This window comes from Lampetra fluviatilis, chromosome 43 (genome assembly GCF_964198595.1).
Source record: "Lampetra fluviatilis chromosome 43, kcLamFluv1.1, whole genome shotgun sequence".
Lineage (NCBI taxonomy): Eukaryota > Metazoa > Chordata > Hyperoartia > Petromyzontiformes > Petromyzontidae > Lampetra > Lampetra fluviatilis.
In genome coordinates this window covers 7,007,124-7,024,304 of record NC_136317.1, presented here as the reverse complement: position 1 = coordinate 7,024,304, position 17,181 = coordinate 7,007,124, and the positions used below count along the sequence as shown (strand labels likewise).

At 46.4% G+C, this 17,181-nt stretch overlaps 1 protein-coding gene across 4 annotated transcripts in view; it reads right to left on the bottom strand.

The window, feature by feature from the left end:
* LOC144947063 (plastin-3-like) overlaps positions 1–17,181 on the bottom strand; it is an 81,769-nt gene that overhangs the window by 51,686 nt on the left and 12,902 nt on the right. Inside the window, exon 1 of one of the 4 annotated variants that reach the window (XM_078876219.1) lies at positions 2,807–2,825. The exons of the other annotated variants lie outside the window; for them this stretch is intronic. The gene's annotated coding sequence lies outside the window, so the exon portion shown is untranslated. Of the gene's footprint in view, positions 1–2,806; positions 2,826–17,181 lie in introns of those variants that run through there. 4 annotated transcript variants of the gene reach the window in all.

Here is a 17,181-nt window from a genome sequence, read left to right as displayed (position 1 = left end):
GCTCGCCACAAGCCGGCTGGCACAGGGTCAACAGTTCAGTTCCTGTAGCCACCCGGTCACCTCTGCTTAACATTACCAACCGACCGCATTCCTTGTGAATACAGTTTAGCAATGGGAAAACATACAGTTAGATATAATGGAGCTGTGGCAGTATTACTAAGAGTGGTGTGTTTTTATATTCGTGGTTGTACACCACCACCAACACGGACACTCCATTTAATTGAAACTTAAACTAAACAAGGAAGTTCCATACGTTTTAGACTCGGAAACTGCGTTGAAAAAAATATGAAGATATTTGTCACCATTGTTGGTAGTGAGCGGGAATTGAACTGGGCTGCCGATTTTGTCGCGCAGTGTGCTAAGAAACATGGTCAGTCCACTGCTGGATGAAGGCCTCCCAAGCCACCGCAACATCTCAGGAACTTATGATGTAACGATCCATCCAGCACCTGCACATAACCGATTTCATTGCTCCATCTGCTTTGTGGATGTCCCTTCGGACGTGTTCCATTCCTCAGTTGCCACTCTTGTTATTATTCTTGGTCATCGTCCATCCCCGCTTCGAGCAATGTGAGATGTCAACTACCTCGCCTGGCATGCAGGAAGGTCATGGGTTCGATCCTGTCTCTCTCTCCCTGTGGTTGAGTGAATTTATCTTGGAGTATTTTGCTGTAATACGTTTCCAAATGATAAGCCACGAAGTTGACCTATCATTTGTGGCCAGGTCGCTACTGAAAACGACCCCAACCCCTATCACTAACCCAACCACTATCATGACACCTAACCCCAATCACTATAACTACCTCTACCCCTATCACTACCTCAATCCCTATCACTACCACTATCACTACCCCTACCACTATCACTACCCCTACCACTATCACTATCCCAACCATTACCACTATCACTACCCCAACCCCTATCACGACCCCTATCACCATCCCAACCCCTATCACTACCCCAACCCCTCCTTAATCTCTCCCACGCATTCTCCTGTTACCACAACTCCACCACCACTATTAATAACCCCACTCTGTATGTCAATCACTGTCATATTACGTAGAGTTGTATAATTGCTGTAAAGCGCCTTGGAATAAGGTGCTATATAAATCTATATAAGATATCAGATCTGACAGCCCAAGTGGTCGGTACACCACTTACCCACAGCTGTAGGAGCGACCACTGATGGCAAAGCCGGCCATACTCCCTGCATTGCTGGCTTGGCAGCAAGCAGGTCTACAGATTAAACAAATTATTTGGTGATGTTGCTGCTGCGTTGGCGGTGGGTGTACAAGCACAAATAGCAATACATTCACGTTCATCAATAACACTGCCTTAAAAGGAAAAAAAACATACGCTGCAAGGGGTGATTTCCCAAAAACGTCACCTATTATGCATATACGACCTCTTAAGGCAGAGTTATTTGACGCATGTGTTGAGGTCTACAGCGATCGTGATGTTTATTTACCAGCAAACTGTAATAAAACGAGACTGTTCTAGACTATTCGCTGCCGTTGTAAAGCATCATGATTCGAAATCAGCAGTCACCCTGACTAATACTGCGGTGTAATAACTTCAATTATAATATGAACTATCTGCTTGACATCAGACGTTAACGATCCCGTGATGTCATTCGCATAGATAGGCCATCATTGTGTGCCGGCATCAGGATCCGATTTTTCCAAATGTGAAAATGTACCTGCATATGAGTTAATTTAGATCTTACAGAGCGATAATCGCCCCCTACTGGCAGACAAATGCTCTAGGTCACCCTTACAAATGAGACAATCTTGGTCTTGTGAGTTCTCACCTGATTCAGCAAATAACCGTGACCAGGGATGAGAGATCCTGTCTGAGCGACTTCAACCAGAACTTACGCGGACTTTGTAAGAACAAAGACTTAATTTCAATGGCTGCGATGGCAACCGATTATACTCCAATGTTCTTACCCCAAAGGCTTCTTGAAATGCAAACCACTCAGACTAAGAATCACATAATTAGACCTCCTTTGTCAGTACCAAAATATAATAAAAGGATTTTCCCCCTTTTTTTCTGGCAACAAAAATGAAACCTTTTTACAAGCATTCATGTCTGCATTAACCACAATACTTGCAGTCAAAATGCAAACAATATACACTGATAATAAGGACAAAAGGTCTCAGTTTTGTTGCCAGAAAAAAGGGGAAAACCTCTATTATTATACTAAGAATCACGTTTAAATTTCTCTGTGGTTAACCCTTTCAAATTTGGGCGCCATAATCTGCAACGCAGCTTTGCTATCAATGCTCAATGGATGTAAACAAGATGTATCCTTCAGCGCTGCGTGTTCCTCCACTACGTCTCAAGCATGCCCGTCGTTTGAAAAAAAGCTCGCTCCGTTTCCGTCCATTAGCAATACGCACGGGTATCTTGTAACCACATTTTGTCTAAAAGGGCATGGTGCCGGGGATAATGGCCACTAATGCTGCGGAACACCGGACTAACGTTGAGTCTGGAAATACATTTCCTTTTCCCATGCAGAGCGAGAGAGAGACAGCATGAGCAGTGAGCAGAAGGCGTTACTGGACAAGCACGTTCTCAATGTGTCACGTTATTCGCAGAACAGTAATAACACAACGTTATAAAACTATATATTTTATTGTTTTATATTTATATTATTTTATTGTTTCCCTTCTACGTGACTTTACCGAAACAACCAAGAATATGAATCCCTGCAGTCACGAAAGCTTTAAATCAAAAGTTAATAAACTAGTTAAAACAAAGTAGCCAAGTGGATCGAAGCAACACGCTGATAAGTTCCACCCACCGTCTTTTGGCTCCTCTTTAAGTCTTGGGCGCTGCCTGCCGTGGGAGCCCCAAATGTCACGGCCAAAGCCACGACGTCATGAATATTAATTAGCGCGAGAGGGCGGGCGGCCGCGTGGTGTCACTGCGATGTCGCCGTGTCATTTCCCTCCCCGCCGCAGCCCTGCCCCGTAGGCGTTACACAGGCAACTGGGATGAGCGCTCGTGAACATCACGGAGGACTCGGACGCAACTTGAGAGGTGGCGTGAGCCACGTGCGGGGCGGCCACCCGCGGTGCCCACCCAGCCCCCAGCCCCACCCAGCCCCCAGCCCCACCCAGCCCCACCCAGCCAACCCCACCCAGCCAGCACGCTCGCGTGAACGGCAGCTGCACCACCCAGCGGGTGCTACAGCCACCGCCATTCATAATTTGTGAGCCCCATTCAGAATGTTCCCCCCTTCAGAGTACCCAGGTGGCTCTGCGAGCTGCTCGCGAGAAGATGGTTGAGAGTTCAAGTTCTGGTTGGGGGGTTGTCTCGGCCCCAATATTCTTTCAGGGTCATACAATTAGGTGCCACTTCGTGGGGAAGTCAACAGCGCTTGTACTTTGCATAAACTCGCCACCCCCCGCCAAAGGAATGTGGAATTGCCACCACCGGCTAAGGGTTGTAAACAGGAAAATGTCCCGCGTGCTATACGCTACATGCTGCAGATTACAAGACGTTCCAGAAAGTAGATACAAATCTGGTCACAGAGATCCCTCTACCAGATTACTAACACGCAGCAACCCCAACAGTTTCACCATTAAATACGGATAAAAATTATTCCATTTCTTTAATTAGGCAGTTCATCTAGAAGCCAGTCTAACCACGAGGTGTAGCAGAGAAACATGCCTGTGGTGGTAATCACAGACAAAGTTCCAACTCGCTTTAAAACTCACTAACCCCATTCTACAGCAACATCGCCGTCGTTTTGGTTGACGGAATTTACCCGGTAAGATCGTCACACGTCAACTGGAACTTTGGACATTTCTCGTGCATGTGTTCAGCCAAATGTAAAACAATATATATATAAATCGGTATGAAGCACACGACTTCGATGCATCGTGCAAAAAGTATCAGCACTCCCTGGAGATGTTCACTGTGGTGGACTTATCTTTGGTCACCATCGAAACAAATCTGAGCAGATGTTGGCGACTGACAGCTGCAGTGATGCAGTGATAGACAAACTGTGGACTGGTTTCATCACTGCTGCCACTGCTGTCGACAGTCGGTCACATGAGCTCACAGTAATTTTGAAGAATGACGATCAAAGAGAAAAGAGGGCCACAAATGCTGATGGTTTTTGGCATTCCGCACAAATGGTCTGCGTGCTTTGTACACAATGTTGCGTGTTGTGTGAATCTCATCGTTTTTTTCCGGCCTGCACTGTTATTCAGCTGGGATGGGATTTCCTCGTCATGCACAGATCTGATTGTTGTGTTTAACACGTATTATGGAGATGTGATTATTGCTGGACCAATTGTCTTTCATGTGAAAGAAGATCCAGACGAGGTTCGGCTTATGAATCTGTTTTTATTTGCTGTAACACGTACTAACTATTTACTAAACGAACAATTTTTATTTTAACAATTTTTATTTCTACAGTTAAGGATCACGGAGCTGTATAGCTCTTTTTCAGAAGCGACCTGGCCACAAACAATGGCTCAACTAAATGTCTCATGATGTGGACATTCATAGCGGCCAAATGCTCTAAATGTATGATGTGGATTCTAACTGTGGAGGGAAAAACCGAGGGACCCGGAGAAAATTTCACACAACCAGTGAGAGAGACACACAAGTTCCAAATATACAGACATCGTTAAGGTTGGGATCGAAACCACAACCTCATGCATACCAGGCAAGGGAGCGAACATCTCGCCACCGCGGCACCCTCAACTGACCCCGTGAGTGTATACGTTGACCACGTGTCCGGTTCTCCTGTGCGTGTGCGTTTCGAGCGCGTCTTGCGTGCTCCACACATACAGCGCCCTACCAATCTAACTTGTGCATCTCACGCATGCCTGTACGTATGCATATTGAACTTCTTTCGCACCGTACATAGCCAACCGTGCTCCTGCCTGCTACAATGACACATTGCCGGTGCGTGTACATTCCACAAAGTGATTGAAGCGCATTCTTTTTTTTTTATCAAAATGGGTTACACCTCCCCTATTGTTGCTCTTCCCTTAGTATGTTCATTATCTCTCCCCTCCCCTCTCTTCCCCCATATAAATCTTCACCCCCGACCCCCCCACACGGAGTCCTCATTTGGTTGGGGCAGCGAGCCCAACCCTCTCTCCCCTAAGCATGGTCCCCGTCGTCTCGTTTGGAAACTCCTAATGGCTACGAGCGCGTCGTACCCGGCTCGCGTTTGTGTTGCAACGTAAAAAAATAAAAACAGGACTGGTTTGCGTACGTATCATAATTGAAATAGTAATAATAACTTAAACTTTCATCACGCACAGCATTCACTCACTAACGAAGAGAGGGAGACTCAGAGGTACGAGGAGCCATAGACAAGCGGCTTGGCAGCAGCAGTCAAGCGGTGAGCCCGCATCAACGACAGCCCAAGCTATTAAGATGTTTTCAGCTCATTGTTGAGTGCTTACATGTTGGAGAGCGCCTGGACAATACTCACATGTGTTCGAGGGCAACACACTATCCCCATACAGAAGAGACAGATGATATATTAGTCCACATTCTCTGTACCGCCTCCTCCTGGCAAGCCAGGATATAGCGCCTTCGACACCCACAGGAAGGGAGTTTCAGAATATTTGTACGATCTACCGACCCTCGTTGCCTCCAGAGTACCGAATTACAGGCCACGTGCCAGAGGTCGCAACCGGGTACCCGATACCCGTACCCTACCCGATACCCGGCTACCCGTACCCGGTCGGGTACGTGTACGGGTACCCGTTTGCGACCCTGGTGCGGCCGGGTACGGGTAGGCCGTGAGTCACTAGTGAGTAACCGTTTGTCACTCATTTCCCAACGTCTTCTCTCTTCTCACAATTCAAGTTCCTAGAATCAACCCACCCGCGCCTGCAACATGGCTTCATTCCAGAGGTCGCAATCGGGTACCCGTACCCTACCCGATACCCGGCCGGGTACGGGTAGCCGGGTATCGGGTAGGGTACGGGTACCTGTTGTCGACCCTGGTGCCGACCCTGGTGCGGCCGGGTACGGGTAAGGAATCAAAACCCGTTTGCGACCTCTGCCACGTGCATAGCCACCACCATGTTGCGGGCGAGGACTACTCGCGTTTGAGCCGTTTTTTTTATCTGAAATAAGAAAATATTAGTGTAGTACACAAACATGCTGTGGAAAAATATCACGGACCTTATCATACGATGCTTCTACCCTGTCATCTCGAGTAAGTTATTCTCTGTCACGAGATATTTTTTTCACGTGAGCAAACACAAGTGGAGTTCCACCACAGGCCTTTTGGAAAACATGACCTTGGCCCGTGTCCAATTGCCCTGACGGACGTTGTCAGATAGGGCGCCATGGTTGCCGAGTTATTTAAATAAATGAAAACATTTGCAAAAGTGTTAGACCTTGGCTTGGCGCGTTATGCTGTGAACCCAGTGCCCTGGGTTCGATTCCAGCCACGGCTGACACCAGTGGTGAGTGAATTCTGAACTGATCCTAGCTTCGATAGCAAGGTTGGCCACGTAAGGTGCGAAATAAGTTAAATATACATACACGTGTGAAGAAATTGAAACTAAGAAAAATATGACCGTCACGGATGTTTAGCAGAGTTGGTTTAATCGGCTTTTGAACAGGAAAGACATACAAATATCTCAACGAATCAATGTGAAATATGCGACAACAAAGGCAAAATAATTTGCATAACAGCTGGACAGAGAAATAACCCGAAAAGGAATTGAAACGTCAGTGTGAGCAAAATGAAATCCGGTAAGGCAAGAAGTCAAGATCGTAATCATTATGCTGTAATGATGCCACCACTGCTTGCCAACAGCAAAGTTCATGGCAGAAACAAAGTTCATGGCAGTGTTAAGGGATGGCCTTTACAGCTTTAACGCAAGGTATCAGTGGGCAGAGAAAATGTGGATGCACCTGATTATAATGTATGTAAGTAGAACTTCGTTCGCACCGTAGGTAGCCAACCGTGCTAATCGGAGGTGTGAAAAAAAAGCACCCAAAACTTGTGCTGGGTCAAAGAAAGTGATTCAAATTTTGTCGCAAAATGGTAAAAGTCCCCCCCCAGATAGCCTTTAACAGGCTAATGGGGCAAGTGCTGTGAGTGAGCGCCTATGAAAGCTGACGTGGCGCTCCAAGGGGTGGGTGCCCAGCACCACGCCCAGCCGTATTGATCTCCATGTGCAAACATGTATACACGGCACCAGGTACTCATTTAAGGTTGAGTCGACCTAGGGGAGGACAGGACTGGTTCGGATATTCGTCTGCGAGCGGGAACGGAACTTGGATCACCGGGTTGATAGTGTAGTGCGCCAACCACTGCACTACCGCTCCACCCCCCCAAAATATGGTTACACATAAACACAAACCTCGCGGCATATAACGAAGCCCCAACCTTGCCTTTATAATACAGTGGCATAAGGCAGTAGAGGTAGAGTGCTGTGAGAAGTTGGTGAAGAGACAAGAGTGTTTGTTTGTTTGCCGGATGAACTATAATCGACTACATAAACCACATTTTAAAAAGTGGATGCGTAAACTGCAGGGCTTAAACGATGGGAGCTCTAAGACAGGAATGATGTCCGTGATGCTAAACGTGTTCGATTGGCCAAGGTGCACAAATGACAAAAACTCACTCGCCAATAACACTCGCCCTAAAAGGAAACAAATATATAACAGGAGTTGTTCTGGACAGTGATCCTTCTTCACAGCAGAGAGAGCGAGTGGCTCTCCGGGCAAGGGGATCGACTGCTCGGGGCTAATAATCACAATGCCACATTTACCCAGGACGGGCTCAAGGAGTGGTCTCAAAGACTCTTTCTCAGGAGGGTTTCTGCATTGCGATGTTTAGGCCATTCTCATTTTAATGTTTTAGAGCTGGGAGAACATTGAAGTGTCGTATAAAATGAAAGACAACCCAGTGGGATTTACGGTTAGAGTCGCACAAATCACCCCCAGCCCATTTGTCATACGCGTGCCCAGAGTGCTCGGAGCTATAATCACTCGCACCACAACACGCTTGAGGAATATCTCAACCCGTTTCTCCTTTGCAATCTTTTGCTTGTTTTGCTCATCTTTGTCGAGACTAGCACCTGTTTGAATAAAAACACCGTGGGTCTGCACTCCTTCAATTTAAGGAGGAAGAGGAACAGCAAAACGACACCAACTCTATCTGTGCTGAAGCCCTCTATGTCGTGACGAGCAGCAGACCAAGACATTGGCATTCACTCTCTTTGGGTCTTTCGGTAAAATCACGTAGATGGAAAAATAATAAAATAATAATAAAAATCACGACGTTTCGATCGCAACACAAGCAATCGTTTTCAGGTGGCAAAATACAGCAGGCGGGCTGCTGAGGCAGGAAGAAATATAGAGCCAAAGGTGATATAGGTTTTATATATAACCTTTGGCGTTTCCTTCCTGAAAAATAATTCCATAGGGAAGAATGGAATTGAGTTAGCTGGAGAAACCCCACGAATACAAGGAGATAACAGTCAAAGGTCACCACCGACGGGTCAACAAAACCACCTGCTAGACTGCAATCTCCTGCCCAGCGCATTTGGGGGTTTCATGAACCTACGTGACCCGTCGATTCTTGCCGGCGACGCGCTGGATCGCAGGCGGGGCGTCCCCATGGCTGGGATGAAAGCGAGGTGTGGCGAAGTGCGGTGGCACCAACGGTACTGGATGTTGTTGACCGCTTGACCTGGAATCAATTGTTTTTGTTGGTGTACGACGTGAGATTATCCCAATCAAATCTCCAGATCCAAAACATCGACGCAAAGACCTGACACCTCCCCTGAGTGAGCCCGACCTGTCCTCATGCCACATTCATCATCGCCAGCAACTACTCACACAATCATCCTTCCCCCCCACACTTCCAATTAGCATGGTTGGCTATGTACGGTGCGAAAAAAGTTCAACGTACATACGTACAGTGGTCGTGCATTCGCCGCTTGTTGCCGTGGCTCACGGTTCGAAACGAGCGACCGACCTGGTTATTCTGCGGTAGTGAACTATCATAACAATACTACGTGCCATCTGCTTCATAGAGGACGTTAAAGGTCAACCTAACACCGTTTGCAAAAGACCTCTTCGCCGACAGATAACCATCTCCAATCTCACTTAGATGAAAAAAAAGAGGCTGAACGCGGACACGTTGGGTAACTCTGCTCTGGCAAGGGCTTTGCGTAACGGCGCCACAGTTGGCCGTCCAAGGCACGGCGTCGGCTCGTCACGGTGCAGCAGGCAAGAGCCAGGAGGCATGCAAGTGGGGGCACTCCAGAACAAGTACACAGAGAGAGAGAGGAGGAATGCAGCGGTCTGAAGGGGCCAGGGGATTGAACGACTCACCGGTGCAGAAAGGGCGAAAGCGATCGCCTAAGGGAAGGGCGTGACTGGGTAGGCGCGCCGGCGTTTACACATCGCGCGCGCCACAGCCCAGCAGAATCCATTTCGTTCATCAGAGAGCGGCGATAACTTACGCCGAACAGAATTTACGGTTAGATTCGCACAAATCACCCCCAGCCCAGGTTTGTCACACGCGTGCCCAGACTGCCCCGGTGCTCCAATCACTGGTACGACGAGGAACACGCTTGAGGAATATCTCCGACCCTCATCTCTCTCTTGAAATATTTTTTATTTGTTTTACTCAGCTCTGTTGAGACTAGCACCAGTCTGAATAAAGTGCAGGTTAACCATGAATCACTCGAGTGTATATACGGCATATACAGTGCCCGGTGAAGCATCTGTAAATATAAGAAGCCAATACAAACGTGTGCCTCCCAGGTACTTCACTCAACCTGCACGCAGTCTGTGAATTCAATGTCTCCCCTGTGCAGTCACGATGTACCCAGGCATACTGGTGCTTGTCTGTCTATTCACGCCCCAACTACTGCAAGCCTCTGTGGTGATTCATTTGGCCAGTGTTTAAGGGGCTGCATTTGCTTCTCTCTCAAGGGGGTAACTGTGCCAAGCCATTGTGCGTTGACAAATCAACCTGCACACGTAATGAAATTGCTTGCGAAATGTGCTCACGCAATTACACGTACGGGTGGAGCACAGTATTAAACATCTCGTGGCAGGATCCAGCCTCGTTGACAAAATACTCCTCCCATCGATGTTACTTTTGCCCATGATAACCAAAGGCAAGATTTCCAAGGACAAGGATGGGACTTCGAAAGTCTAAGATTCAAAATGCTAATGTTAGGATTCAGGACTAAGCCAGGGTTTGCGGCTTAGACATTCAAAGACCATGTCAAAAGCCGTGAGTCAAAACTAAATCCAATGCCATGGCCACTCAAGCCAAGACGGCTAAGAATGAAGACCGAATCCAAAACCGAAGGCAAAATAATTGTTGCTCTTCACAATCTCTTTTTTATGTTTATACGTTGACTTATTTCTCTCCGAACGTAGCCAACAATGCTACATAAGTTGCAAGTCTCTGTGAATACAACAATGGCTTATATAGCGTTATCAACGTACAGTGTGTAGGTGTGTCCACAGTTGGCGGTATCATTAATGATTAAAGATGCCTTGTGAAACGGGCAGCTTGGACGAGGATCATACAACTACTACGCACAGACACTTGGAAATGTGAAAGATTTCACCCTGCGATTCTCATCCCTCCAATCCTCATCGTGTCTGCGGTGGCGACACAAATAAATGACTATTTTTATTTTGCCAGGTAAGGCCCACTGAGCTCTATAGCTCTTTTTCAGAAGCGACCTGGCTACACAAATGATAGCTACACCGAATTGGCTTATCATGTGGAAATTTATAGCGGCCAAATACTCTAAAACGCACGTTTATAAATGTGGAGGGAAAAATCCACGCTACCACGGGGAAAGGAGTATGCAAACTCCAAATATACAGCAGGCGTCAAGGTTGGGATCGAACCCATGAACCTCCTGTATACCAGGCGAGGTAGTTAACATCTCGCTACCCCTGGCGGTGCAAACAAATCGCACAGAGATGAGAGTCCCAAGTGTTCACCAGCATCATGGATGCGATTTTTTGAATATTTCTGCTACGAGCTGCTGAAGCTTACTCAGGTTTTCGCTTTTGATAAAACCTAAGCAAATAGTGGAACCTGCTTCTAAATTCCCATAATTATAACCAACAATGATGCTCTTATGGACAGCCAATCTGCTATCTCAACGGGCACTCTTTCCGTGCCTAATAGGGCTGAATGATTAATAGATTTCAAATCGAAATCGCAGCCTTTGCGATTTGTTGCGAATTGAAAAGTCCTACTACTTTCTTATTGGAATTGTTTTATTAGAACTGTATTTATTTAACTTAACAATTCTTCTATGTTTAATTGTTCTATTTCAATAAAAAAAATTATAAATACATGTTGGAAGCAATTCATATCTTTTAAGTTCTCATCATTGCATTAGAATAAAAAGAGCAGTTCATATTTTGATGGTATCATGTGGTAATGCTCTATCACATGTTTTAAATCTATTACACAGTGTATATTGAACTGAAGCTTGACTTTAAAAAATGTAATCGCAAATCAAATCGCAACATCTGTCAGAAAAATCTCAATGGGACATTTTCCCCAAATCGTTCATCCCCAGTGCCCAAACACATTGGTTGGGCTGGATGGATTGGCTGATTGACTGATAAGCAGGACCAGGGACATCAACAATAACCTCAACACCAGAGAACCCATGGCGAAACTAATAACAATTATTATTACTTATTAATTCAAGCCACACCCACTGAGGCTAAATGCATTGTTTTCAGGAGGCTCCTGCTGTTACATTGGGATGTTTGGCCAACACCAGTCACGTTCTTTTTAGCTGCAGGGAAGAAACAACCAGAGAATTCGGAGAAACAGCCCACGAGGATCAGGCGGGAGAACAAACTCTGCTCAGCAAGGCAGCCGATCAGTAGATGGCAACAACATCTCGCCACCGTGGGCACCAAACGCTTGATTAGTCACAACAGAGCACGCTAAGAACAATAAAGAACGAACCGAAGCCTACAGCTGCTGACGGCTTGTGTCATCCACAAATCGTGGGTTCGATCCCGACCCGGACGCCTGCTGTATATTTGGAGTTTGCGTGTCTCTCTCCCCGTGGTCGCGTACATTTTCCTCCGGGTAGAATCAACATGCGTTTAGAACATTTGGCTGCTCGACATTTCCACATGATAGGCCACTTCGTTGAGCTATCATTTGTGTCCAGGTCACTTCGGAAAATAATCTAAATAGCTCAGTGGGCCTTACCTTGTGAAATAAAACATATTTCAGTTTAGTCTGTGTTGAATCAGCAAAAGGCCACAGAATAAAGAAGGTTGTGTCCACTTTTAAAACCTCCAGACTCTTCTCCCAGCTCATGAGGAATCCATGAAAAAATAAATGCCGAAATCCAGATGTCTTAACTTAGCACATACCTGGGATTGTGGTCTGGAATGTGACTCAATGGACTCATTTCTCCGATGTGATACATTGTGTTGTTTGGGCCATTTGTTTTGGTGCCATTTCTTGACTTGTTCATTAATTATACATTTTCTAAGAGTTTTATTTTACCTAGTAGTTGCTATAAATAGGATTTGGACCTTATATATAACTAGCTTTTTTGCCCGTCCTAGGACGGTTGTATATTGCAGTAAATCTTAAATATTCAATAGAAAAATTGTTCAGCTCATTATTATTAATGAGGGGGGGGTGCCCCATGTGGAGTGACGTCACCCGCTCATGATTATTAATGAGGGGAGGGGTGTGGCATGTGGAGTGCGCGACCTTCTTGTGCGTTCGTGTAAATTTCCACGCGGGAATATTAATAAAGGGGGGGGGGGCTATTTTGCAGTGACGTTACGCACGGATGCAGCACTGTGCTGTGTAGATTTATTTTTTACCGTCACTTTCTGTAAAGAAACGTCATATTTGAAGCGACTTTGCAGCTTCGTTGGGCTTGGCGAAAAAAACGGGGAGACAATTTGCACAAAAACTGCGACGAACTCCACCGCCGTGGGCCCATTATCGGTGCGGATCACCAGTGGCTCCAATTTCCTGAGCGGTCGGTGGCGATGCACGCGGCTGCCTAGAATCCCGCGCTCCGGAGGCAGCAGCGAGGGTTGGTGGAACGCACTCAGATTGGTTGCGATACGCCCTTCCTGGGGGCATTGAGGAGCCGCACCCTGGCCCGCAAGGAGAAGGCAGTACAGAAAAAATGTGACCTAATACCACCTATTTAACACGTAGGGCTTTCGCGACCAATATCATCCATAATATAGGTTTTTACGTTAGATCGCGTGAATATATAAATGTGTCGCTAAAACCCGCCACCACCCGACACAGCCAACTAGTAAGGGTTGTCACGTAAACAGAACGCGGCCAATTCGTCACTAGTACAGCACACCGGTGTGTTGGAGAGCCAAGCCACAACATTTACAAACTGAGTACGACGTTTCGCAGTAATTACAACCAGCTTCATCAGGCGACAGCCAGATTTGTGGAGAAGTCCGCCTGTTTTGTTCCTTATGTAGAGGCGTAGATGTGGTGACCACCCTTCTGCACTCTTCCACAATGTTGGGGGGGGGGATTACAGGAGCAACATACATTATGCATGTGCATTATGCGAGCCCTTTGAACTTGTCCTTCCGGGTTTTAACGACACATTTATATATTTACGCGATCTAACCCAAAAACCTCTATTATGTATAATACCACCTATGCCTCCTGTATGGTGAGACAGCCTTGCCCCCTCACCTGCAGGCTCTGGTTTCCTCCAACTTTATTTTAATACCAAACACTCATTAATTGGTGGAAAACATCTCAATACGCAGAGGACCGCAGCGGAGCGTGGGCAATTGTTGGCACCAGTTCACCACGTGACTGCCGTCTGCTGTTCCTTGCGTCTCCGCGTCGTTCTCTCTCGTCGAGAGCGAGCGAATACCCTGCGGTACATTCCTAGTTGAAATTCAATTATCATTATTTTAACATCACACACAAGAGGCACTTGCTGCTTCACACCATGTCCTCACGTTTGGGGAACAAGTGCAGGAGGTTTGAACAAATAAAGTGATTGCAATGACAGCAGCTTCATCAGTCTCCTCCAGCGGAGGGAGTCGATGGCATTCGTGGGTGCCACTCCTGTAAGACTGCTCCCTCGTGAAAGTCCAGTGGTGGTGTGCGTTATTACCCTTGGCACATTTCCCCGTTCCAATAATCTGTACGGCTGCCTGCAATTATCATCTAAAAGTGTAGAACGCGGGGTTCGCGTTTGTTTCTCCGCTTCTATGAAGGAGATCAAAGTCGGCGGCAGAAACCTATAAATAACATTGAAGTTACCGAAGCAGCAGCATGACGAACAGTCGAATGAGGTAATGTGGCACCGCCCGTGTCAACGCCCCACTAAACGACTGCGGAGAGGGAGGGACGATGACTTCCACATTGAGCGAAATCTCCAGGGTGTGTATGTGTGTGTGAAATGTCATCGTGGCCTTAAAAAAAGAAATATATAACAGACAATTCTAGATTTGAAGCCTCACTTGATATAGCAAATCTGGCTGTGACGGTCCCACCTGATGACGGAGACTTGTGTTGCCTCCGAAACGTCGTGATTTATATTATTTTATTTTTATTAATTTTAATTTCATTTTTTACCTACATGACTTTACTGAAAAAACTAAGAGTATATAACAGACAACGTTTCAGGCAATGGCCCTTCTTTAGAGCACAAAGAGAAGCCAGAGAGGGAGAATGGAGACAATAAAGTGACTCCCTCTCTGGCTCCACTGTGCTATAAAACGTTGCCTATGTTTAAGACAGAACGGTGTTACAGCGTAACATGTTGAGAAACTTTTTGTTTGTTATTTGTGCTTTTCTCACCACTGCCAATGCAGCAGAATCACCAAAAAATGTGTTCAAATCCAGATATTGCTAGCCGTTATCTAACAACCTTCTCAAGTGCAGCTTGTATGTACGCATGTCGAACTTCTTTCACACCGTACGTAGCCAACAGTGCTAATCCGAGGTGTGGAAGGACAAAAACGAAACAAAAAGCAGTTCTAAAGAAATGAGTTTTCAATCTAGATTTAAAACTGGATAGCTCCAGCGGCTGCCCAATATCGGAAGAGTGTTCCAGACTGCAGCAAAAGTACATCTGAAAGCACGCGATGCAGTAGTGACCATCTTTGTTTGATGGTTAATCAAAAGCCGCTGCAAGGATGACTGGAGTTCGAGTTTGTGACTGCACAGAAGCTGTCATCACTTGACTGGGCCTGGCCCAGCACCGCAAGTCTGACTGCCAGCACGCAGTCAACTCCTCCGTGCGGCATGAGGGAAGCCTGGCGAGACAGGGCGACGGACTTGTCGAGGAAGTGCGTCCCAGAGTGCAGTGGTGCACAAATTAGTGACCTTTCAGGGCTGCTACCTGACATCACACACACACACACACGAGTTCCAGAAGGATGGCTCCACATCTACCTCCTCCACCTCCTGATCTCAAATCCGCATGCGAGCGATCAGTTTGCGAAATCAGATCGCTCTCGAAATCACCGCTCAACTTAAACCACCCGCAGCAACTGTTTTGCCCGCATTTGAGCGAGCAATTCGGCAAAAAGGAAGTGAAATTGTGCATTCAGCGTCGCAATGACCAATCGCAGTATGCAAATGTGCAGCACCTGACAAAATGCGTTGCTACAGGTGGCCGAGCGGACCGATGCGTGAGAGTCGAGTCTGCCTCTACTGTGAATCTTCAGTTCTCTTGTACGACGCGAGAAGTTGACGATGGAACGTCGAGTTTTGCAATTCACTTGGTGGCTTCCTGAGATGCTGAGTGGAGACGTGAAGCGCCTGCCGTCGACAGGACTTCGTTTCGGTGTTCTGGATATGAAATAAATCCGAGGACACAACAAATGATTTGGCAATGCTGCTGCGATGGCAGTGGTGCGCAAGCGAAAATGCCAAAGCAGCTCAACACATTCTTGAGTAACGCTGTGTGGGCTTTAAAAGTGTCAAAATATAATTGGCGACATATCAGGAAATTTCCCTTCTTCATGGGACATAAAATGAATACGGCAGCTGCGTACCGCTCTCATGCGGCTGTGGTTACGAAGACAGCTGAGGGCACGAGAAGACGAATAAAGTGGACAGAGTTATCGGACAAACTCGTATCTTCTGGCTTTACGTGCGTTAAAGTGCCGCGCTTCCAGCTCCACCAGATTCCAATCAGCTGCACATCAGCCACATCACCTCGTGGCGTAGCTCGTTCTCACCTCTCCGACCTCATTTCCACTTACCCTTAATTTCAGAGCTTGGCACTCCTAAATAGATTTTTCTCTCTCAAGCTGCCATCAAACTGTGCGAGGCAATGAGGGCTGGAAATGGATTGCTGTGGTCCGGGGCGATCGCGAAGCGAATTGCATAAACGTAGCTGGTCGCACTGTACGTCATGTTTGCAAAAAATTTGTAGACGTTTTGCTCCACTGCAATTACTTTGCAATTGCAACCTCAGCATACCAAGCTTTAATTAAAATGCAAACATCTGTTCGCAACGTATCAACCTCTCGCTCCGCAATAACATATATTGTAAATATTATTTTGACTTGATTTATTGACAGCATCTTCTTGGTTCTTTCGGTAAAGTCACGTAGAAGGGAAGTAATAAAATAATAATAATAAAACATAATAAAATAATTCTCACGACGTTTCGACCACAACGCAAGGGTGAAGACCAGGTCTGTCGGGGAGACAGACGCTGTCTCCCCGACAGACCTGGTCTTCACCTGAGGACGGCTGCTTGCGTTGTGGCCGAAACGTCATGAGAATTATTTTATTATGTCTTATTTTTATTATTTTATTACTTCCCTTCTACGTGACTTTACCGAAAGAACCAAGAAGATGAATCCCTGCAGTCACGAAAGCTTTAAATCGAAATTTATTGACAGCATTTAAACAAGCTGTTGGCCGACTGGAAAAAAAATGTGTTGTGATAATTGACAGCCCATTTATCTTATATCCACTGCTGGATGAAGGCCTCTCCAAGCCATATCAATCATGGCTGTCGTTCGACCATACTTCACCATGCTGGTCAGTGTGGATTGGAGAAAGAGGGGATCAGTTTTAGACATCACTCACCACTTGTGGTAAGTTTTGACCGGGAATCAAACCTATGATGTCGCCTGTTTCATAGCACGGCGATACTAACCACTGCACCACCATTTTCCGGGTTTGAGACA